A 7,500-nucleotide genomic window follows, 5' to 3' on the forward strand; every position below is an offset into this window, starting at 1 on the left:
AAAAAAAAAAAAAAAAAAAAAAAAACTATGGAGGAGTGCCTAAAGCTTGAGAGAAGTTGAGAGCCAGTGGACTATGTACAGCAAGGAATGAGTTCTTTAGCGGGGGACCCTCAATTGAGAGTGCCTAGGTGAGCATCTCGCACCACAAAACTGCAAAATCTTTCTTCAAAAATAGCTCAGCACATCCTAACTCACTTAACTTGATATATAGGGATACAGAAGCTGTCTTGGAGAAATAGAGCCCTCTGGCTCTCAGCTGTGGGGTCTGCATGGCATAACTGCAGACTCATGGGATCAGAAGCATTGCCAGCTCCCTTTGTGAGGTTTGCTATGTATTGGAGTCTCTGGAATGCCAGATAGCGAGCTCCAGACCACAGTGCAGAGGCTGCATGCCATCAGGGATGGTAAACAGGAGATTGACTCCTACTGCCAGGCCCTTTACCCCGAGAAAGAAGAGAGAAGAGCTAGGTTGCCAGCCAGGACAAGGGAGGCCAAGAGGCACTCCCATACTGTCTAGCTAGGGAATTGAACAAAGGTTGTCTCTGGCCGCAAGGCTTACTGCACCAGGGTCACCACACCTCTGGATCTCTGCAACAGGTATGGACCCCTCACAGCACCAGTAGAGCCTGCGGAGCTCCCAGCTTCTGCAAGTGAAGAAGAAACCCAACCAGCTACCATCCCTAAGTGCAATGCAGAGTGGTCTTTGTGGGAGACTACCTCCTGAGGGGGACGGAAGGATCTGCCTCCCCAACCCCTTAGCCCTGAAGGTCTGCTGCCTCCCAGGAGCCCGTATCTGGGATGTGGCTGGGAGGATTCCAAAACTTATCTGACCCCCTGACCAGGGGGGGTTCCAAAACTTATCTGACCCCCATGCTCCTTATTCACATGGGCACAAATGACATGGCTCAGAGCAATCGCAGCTGGGTCACAAATAACTACAGGGCTCAGGATTGGGGACACAGGTGGGGGTTTTTTTTTTCCTCTATTCTTCTGATTATGGGTCATGGGCTGAGGAGGAGAGACAAATTGAGGTAGTAAACAGAAGACTGCAGTGTTGTTGCCATCATGAAGGCTTTGGCTTCTATGACCACATTTCAGACCACTGCCCCTCTCTCTGTTGGGAAGAGATGGTCTCCACCTCAATCCACTGGGGAAGTGGCTCTTCTCGGCCAGAATGGCTGACCTACTTGACTGGGCTTTAAACTCAGCTCGCCGGGGATGGGCAGACAGCCGTCAAAGCAAGCTCACCAAGCATCAACCTCAAAATCAGCAGGTTGGGATGCTCAAGGTAACCCACTCCTACCCCAGCCCAGGAACAAAGCTTCTCCATGAGTGCAAGGAAGCATACTTACTTGCCTGTATACTAATGCCAGGAATTTGGGGGAATAAACAGGAGGAACTGGTCCTTCTGCTAAACAAAAATGACTACAATCTCATAGGAATAACAGAGACCTGATGGGACTCCTCCTATGAGTGGACTATGGGTATAAATGGCTATACGCTGTACAGGAGAGATTGTACTGAAAAAAAGGGGTGGGGGTATAGCTGTCTATGTGAAAGAGAGCTACACATCCCTAAAAACTGAGATTGGCACCCAAGGAGGACAACTGGAGGCCCTCTAGGTTAGAATACGAGGGGACTGTGGTGAAGGGGATACAGTGGTAGGAGTGTACTACAAACCTCCAAATCAGAAATAAGAGCCTGACCATGAATTCGCCAGGGAACCGGGCAAGGCTGCATGCTCTCGGTGCATGGTTGTCATGGGAAACTTCAACTACCTGGACATCTCATGGGAAGAGCACTCAGCCAAATCCGATCAGTCTCAAAATTGTCTCACATGTGTGGATGAGCTCTACCTGTCTCAAGACGCTTATGGGCCAACAAGGAGTAAGGTGCTGTTGGACCTGGCACTGGCCAAAGGGGATGATCTAATCGGTAACCTAAGAATTGAAGGGATGCTGGGTGAAAGTGACCATGAGTTGATTACTTTCACTATCCATCACAAAGCTGGCAAGTCAGCTAGAAATGTAGTAGTTCTCTACGTCAGGAAAGCCGACTTTCATAAGCTCAGGAGGCTTGTTTTTGAGGCCACAATTTGACAGGGAGGGGAGTTCACGATGAGTGGTTGCTTCTTAAGGCAGCAATCCTAGAAGCACAACGAAAGTCCATCCCAACCTGTAGGAAAGGTGGTAAAGGGCTCAGCAACCCCCTTGGCTCTACAGGGAATTCATGGACCTCCTACGTCTAAAAAGAGGGACTTGCAAAGGATGGAAGCATGAATCACTATGTTGAATTTCACATTTTGTGGCATGACTGTCTTTATAAGTCTTCTGACGGCAGGAAGCTTCCAGAGTTTGTACATACCACACCGTGTTCTGGCAGCTCAAACTAATCAGCTGTGCTGGCAAGATGCACAGTGAGCACGGAGGAGCACCAGCTTCCTCCAGTGGTGGTAGCAAGCAGCAGAAAGTACAGACAAAGCCCATGCACATCTTCTATCAGCTACCAGGTGGCAGCAGTAGTCTTTTGTTTCTCACAGTGTTTGCGTTACTCTGTCAGTAGAAAAGGGGGTTCTGGCCATAAAGATGCTATCTATGAGTTTGGGTGCACTTGTACTTTCCAGAAAAATTTAAGCTTCCCAAGTGCAAACTATGGAGTGTAGACCAAACTTGAGAGGAACACCTGCCATTTCCTATCTTTCTGTGTACCATAGTCCAAGACTGCCATATGGTTAGTGACTTGAGGCTGTGTATACACATTCAGATCTAGGAGAATTCTCCCAGGCTTGTTCTCATGGTAGAAAAACTGACCCAGAGCCATATGTACAGACACTTGAATGCTGAAAACCTAGAGAGTAGAAAGCTTGCAATACTGACACTGTGCACCTAGGTGATGTCCCGGTGGACGTATCTCAGTAGGGTCTGCAGGCTCATGTCTGCCTGCCAATAGATGACAGCAATGTATAAGGCAGCCCTGATTGGCTAACCCAGACTGCCCATGGTCAGCCTGTGTTGTCATCACGTACAGACATTCACTTTCTTGAGGAAAAACTCCCTGGGAAGTGATTTGAACCTTGGTTGTGTCCAGGTTGTGTTGGTTTTTTCCCCTGGAGCAGCCAATTTTATTCTGGGAGAAAAAGCCTGAACATTTGTGTATTTGTGGTTTCTCATGGGAGAACAGTAAATCTCAGGAGAAACAGAATGTCTGTACCAGGCCAGAGTTGCATTAGTTTCAGTAACTGTACATCAGGTACAGAGAGTAGTGAGCTGTGTTAGTCTGAGGCTAGTCAGAAGGCAAGGTAGAAGTACCTGTGCTCTGCATTTCTTCTACCTTCATAGTATGGCAGTGCTGAAAACAAATGCAGCTACCTTGACTTCTACCAGTGAAAAATAAACACTAATATCTAAAGTATGTCTTAGTGCTATTTAATCAGATATTTTATGGCTGGAAACCTCTTAACATGATCTTCACAGTGCATAGCTTATCTGTAATATGTGGCTGTCACACTTAAGAGCTCTTAAAAGAAAACAAACTAAAATGAATTAATAGCGTAGTAAGAGAGAATAAAAGATTGACAACTTGTACGCTGTTCTACTTCATGATCTTTCTCCAGTGCTGCCCTTCATGATCAAAATAGTCTCCCTGATTATGTGTATGCTGTAGTCTCTGTGTCCTTATATTCTTTATTAAAACCATTCCCCTTCCCAACATTGTTTCCACTGCATCAGCACAATAAAAGTAGTAATAATAAAACCCTAATGTGATGTTTCCAGTATGCAAGCAATTCACCTCGTGGCTTTATTGCGCTTTCTTTAATCTCTCTCTCTCAACATTACCTACCTTATGTCTGATTTAGAACTTGATTCTGCAAATCCTTATTTAGATAGACCTTACTCAGGTAGTGCTGTTAAGATTGAATTGGGTTTTAAGGTAATAATTTTAAAAATTACTTTATTTTACCAATGTGATAACAGTACTTTGGGTTTTATTACCAAGATTTGGTTTGGTTTTGTGCAGTTTGCTAGTTTATTATTAAACATACATGTCAAGAATGACAGGAGAAGGGGGGCACCAGGGATGGAGCCCTGGGTCCGACCCCTGCTACTACGAAGGTGTTCCCGCCTTTCCTCAGCTGGCCCTTCTGCTTTTAAAGTGCTCTACCCAATTTTTTATTTTTGCCTCTGTGGAAGTGAGGTGGAGGGAGCTGCCACACCGGAGGCTGCTGGAGAAGGCAGGGCCAACAGGGGATCCTGCCATTCCTCAGCTGGCCCTGCCACTTGTAATGTGCTTGTGTCAATTTATTTTTTTGCCATGAGTGGAGGTGGGGTGGAGGGAGCTGTTGCACTGGAAGCTGCAGGAGGCGGCACTGGCAGATGGGCTCCCATTTTAACTTGGCTGGCCCCGGCCCGCACAGCCAGCTGGTGCGTGTGCAGTTGAGCAAAAGCATTATGGACAGACAAACTAAAATTATAATTATTCTAATTTTATTATATTAGAATAATAAATTTTTAGTATAATCTTGACACACACAAAGTTATAGGTAAATAGATTTATAGACACTAGGACTGGAAGGGACCTTGGAAGATCATTGAGTCCAGCCCCCTGCCCCAGGGGCAGGAAGTCAGCAGGGATCATAGGATCCCAGCAAGATAAGCATCCAAATGTCTTTTAAAGGTGTTCAAAGTAGGTGCTTGAACTGCTTCCAGCAGCAGTCTACTCCAAACCGTGGAGGCTCGAACAGTAAAGAAGTTCTTCCTTGTATCCACCCTGAAATGGTCATGGAGGAGTTTGTGACCATTCAGCCTCATCCCTTGGGGCACTCTGGTGAACAGACTTTCCTGTCGATCCTGGTGCGCATCCCTGATAAACTTATAGGTGGCCACCAGATTACCCCTGAGCCTGTACTTTTCTGGGCTGAAGAGCCCCATGGCTCTCAGCCTCTCATCATAAGGTTTGTTTTCCTGACTTTTGATCATGTGCGTGGCTCTCTTCTGCACTGTCTCAAGCTTCTTCACATCCTTTTTGAATTGTGGAGCCCAAATCTGGACACGGTACTACAGTTGTGGCCTCACCACAGCTGAGTACAACGGGAGAATGATGTCCTGGGATTTGCTTGAGAAGCATCTATAGATGCAAGCCCGCATTTTGCTCGCCTTTACTAGCTGCAGCATCACACTGCAGGCTCATGTTCATCTTGTGGTCAGTCCTGACCCCCAAGTCCCTTTCATCTGTAGTGCTAGCCAGCATAGCACTGCCGAGCCTATAAGCATGCTTCAGGCTTTTCCTTCCAAGGTGAAGAACTGTAGTAGGGCACTGAGGTGCCTGCTACTTGGGGAGTAGTAATGAAGAGGCACAGGTTCACGTTGCTATGGCAACTGGTGGGAGTCAGCTGACTGGAAGGGGCAGGGCTTGGCTCCTATATAACTCCCAGGCTGAGGCCTAGCAAAGAGTTCCCTGCCAGCGGCCATGGGAGAAGGAGCTCTCTCAGAGCAAGCGGAGGGGAGAGGCTAGACTGCAGGTACAGCTCTGAGACTGGGGGAAGGATAGAGCACCACTGATGCATCAGGAATAATGTTATAGCCAAGCAGCTTGAATTTGTTACAGCCTAGGGGCTTGTGTTTTGTTTCTTGTTGTATAAAACACCGGGTGAGGCTATTAGGGGTTGGAGGAGGCCTTATAGGGGATCCGTGGCATTGTGGAAACCCCAGCCCCAGTGTGAGGGAGCGGTGATGGTGAGCCCCAGTGTGAGGACTGCAGAAACCCCAGAGAGGGGGTAGTAAGGAGCCCAGAGAGGGGGCGCAAACCTCCGGCGCCAGCGAGGTGCAACCCTAAAAGCTGGGGAGCTCTAGTGTGCCTGTGGTGCAGCGTTATTTTCAGGGTCATCGCCTGGTTTGGGGCTTGTGGCTCTCCCGCGGTGGGGTTGGCGCCCAGGCCCTCTGGACTAGGCTCCAGATTGGAACAGGAAAAGGGACCCCAGGCCTCAAGATGGTGGAAAAGGCTAGAGCCTCGAAGTCAAACCCTGTTTAGTGGGTTTAGATGGGGAGGCCTAGCTAGAGAAAATCAGGGGTCAGGTCCCAACGTATCCAATCCAATTGGCAGCCTCCTGCTTGCAAGAACATCATCCTAATTTCCATTGAGACATGGCAGGAAAATATAGGGCGGGACATAAGAACCCCAAAGAAGGATCCAAGGGTGCCCACGCAAGGTGTGGAGTACTAGGAAGGTGGTGCTGGGAGGGGCGACCCATTACAAGAACCTTGCATTTTTCGGTGTTAAACACTCTCAGGTTCTCATCCGCCCATTTCTTGAGCCTGTCAAGGTCTGCCTCGATCACCCTCCTGTCCTCAGGTGTGGATGCTTTACCCCAGAGTTTGGTATCATCAGCGAACTTGGCTAGTCTGCTTCTGACACCAATGTCTACATCACTAACGAAAATGTTAAATAGTATAGGCCCTTGAGGGACCCCACTGTTTACAGCACACAACGACAATTGACTTCCATCAACCACCACCCTCTGTTGGGTCCTACCATGGAGCCAGTTCCTCAGCCAAAGGATCATGGTGTGGCCGAGGCCGCAGTTAGCTAGTTTTGCCAAGAGGTGATCATGGAATACCAGATCGAAAGCTTTTTTAAAATCAAGATATATGACATCAATCTCTTCTTCTTGGCCAGGTGATAGGTCACTGGGTTGTAAAAGGAAATGAGATTGGTCAAGCAAGACCTAGCCATAACAAACGGGTGCTGGCTTTCCCTCAGGATGTTGCCGTCAGCCAGTCTGTTAAGAATGGCCTCCTTGATAATCTTTTCTAAGACCTTCCCCAGGATAAAGGTCAGGCTGATGGGCCTCTGTAGTTTGCTAGATCCACTTTCCTCCTTTTCTTGAAGATAGGCACCACATTGGCCTTCTTCCAATCATTGGGCACTTCACCAGGATGCCAAGAGTTCTTGAAGATCCATGCCAGGGGCTGAGCAATGATGCTAGCCAGCTCCTTGAGTACCTTGGGGTGTAAGCTGTCAGGGCTGGCTGACTTGAAGGTGTCCAGCCTCTCAAGGTGTTCCTTCACGAGGTCATCATTGATGGAGGATAAGGAATCTCCCTCACCCGGGCCTCCTTGTCCCGTAATGGGCAAGGGCATCCCATGGGATTGGTGAAAAACTGACACAAAGTACCCATTTAGCAAGTTTGCTTTTTCCTGGGCATTGGAGGTGGATCCAGCCTTCCATCTTTTGTAGGTCTGTCTTTTTAGATGCAGGAGGTCCGCTAATTCCCTAGAGCCAAGAGGGCTGCTGTGCTGTTTTGCTGCCTTTCCTTCGAGCCGGGATAGACTTTGCTTGCGCATCCAGGGTTGCTCCCTTGAGGACAACCACTCATCCTGAAATCCCATCTCTTTTGGCTTGTGGCCCTTTAGGGCCTCACTGACAAGCCTCCTTAGCTTATCGAAATCAGCTTTCCTGAAGTCAAGGACTTCTGTATTGCTTACTGACTTCCCAGCTTTACTG

General features: G+C 48.1%; 1 protein-coding gene across 2 annotated transcripts in view; it reads left to right on the forward strand.

The window, feature by feature from the left end:
* The window catches only part of OSGIN2 (oxidative stress induced growth inhibitor family member 2), a 54,594-nt gene that overhangs the window by 11,494 nt on the left and 35,600 nt on the right, over nt 1–7,500 (forward strand). The window lies entirely within an intron of this gene.

Source organism: Gavialis gangeticus, unplaced genomic scaffold (genome assembly GCF_001723915.1).
Source record: "Gavialis gangeticus isolate Ggan-Ray unplaced genomic scaffold, GavGan_comp1, whole genome shotgun sequence".
Lineage (NCBI taxonomy): Eukaryota > Metazoa > Chordata > Crocodylia > Gavialidae > Gavialis > Gavialis gangeticus.